Below are 1,308 nucleotides of genomic sequence, written 5' to 3'. Positions count from 1 at the left end.
ATTAATCCTTATATTTCGGATGTTTGGAATCCAACCTTTTAACTCATACTCTATGTCTACATTAGAGACAAATCTTCTTTCAATTCTAGTATCAAGATCATGAATTTCTCTCATGACCCTCATACGAGTGAATGAGACATACCTCATAATAGAACCTTCTACCCCTATTTGACTTTAGAGGTTGAAAGGAGTTAGAGTGTCTTCTTCCTTTTTATTATTTATATTAATAATATTTACACATTAAACATTCATTGAAATTTCATCTCATTTTAAACAATTAAAATATATATATAAATTATAAAAAAAAATATTTAAAATAATTTACGTTATAATTGCTTATAAAATTTAATTTTTACTTAAATTATTAAAAAGTTAATATGATTACAACGTAAAGTTTATTTAATTTAATGAGCATTCAAGATATTTGATACATGAAATTAGGAATATATTTTAGTATGACATATTATTACGTAGTAATTGGTTTTGGTTTTAGAAGTTTATAGGAGATCTTCACAAATATTTTTTATTATTATTATTTATATAAAATTGTTAAAATTATTATTATATTATTGGACTTAGAATATGTTTTAAAATTATTTTTATTTTGTTAATTTATTTTGTTTTTTTTATTTAAAGGAGCATAAGACCTAAAAAAAGGACAAACCCATAATTTTAAGTAGCATAATTTTAATTGAATAACTATTATGAACCTGTTTGACAAATAAACGATAATATATTTTCTTTATATATATATATAATCTATATAAATTTTATTTATTAATTATATATAATAAAATAATTACCATTTTACAATTATAAATAAAACTAAATAAATGTTTTATAATTAATAATAATTCTCATATTATTAAAGTTATTTTTCTTATAATTAAAAATAATTATATTATTTTAAACTAAACAAATTGATGATGAGGTACTTTTATATTAATGTGACCTGAAGTAGATTTCATAATTTTTATTTGAAAGTTAGTGGGTGTTTTACCATTAATAATAAAATTATATGTTATTAAAATTAAAAATTTTATAATTAATATTAATTTGATTGTTTTTAGTTTAAGGAATTGGAATTAGATTTAATAACGAAAAGTAAGGAGTTTTTATTATTAGGTAAGGTTCAATTTTATTTGATTTTTCCTTAAACTAAAAATCTTAAATTCTAAATTTTTAATAATCAATAAAAATAATTGAAAAATATACATTAGAATACATAAATAGCTCTGCAAATAAAAATCAATTGAACACGTGAGCCTCCACATGGTATTAAAATCAAATGAATGCTTTACATTTAGT

The sequence above is a fragment of the Pinus tabuliformis genome, chromosome J, assembly GCF_031772625.1.
Source record: "Pinus tabuliformis cultivar Carrire ecotype Pingquan chromosome J, CPIR1, whole genome shotgun sequence".
In the NCBI taxonomy this organism is placed as follows: Eukaryota; Viridiplantae; Streptophyta; class Pinopsida; order Pinales; family Pinaceae; genus Pinus; species Pinus tabuliformis.
This window is presented reverse-complemented; position numbering follows the sequence as displayed.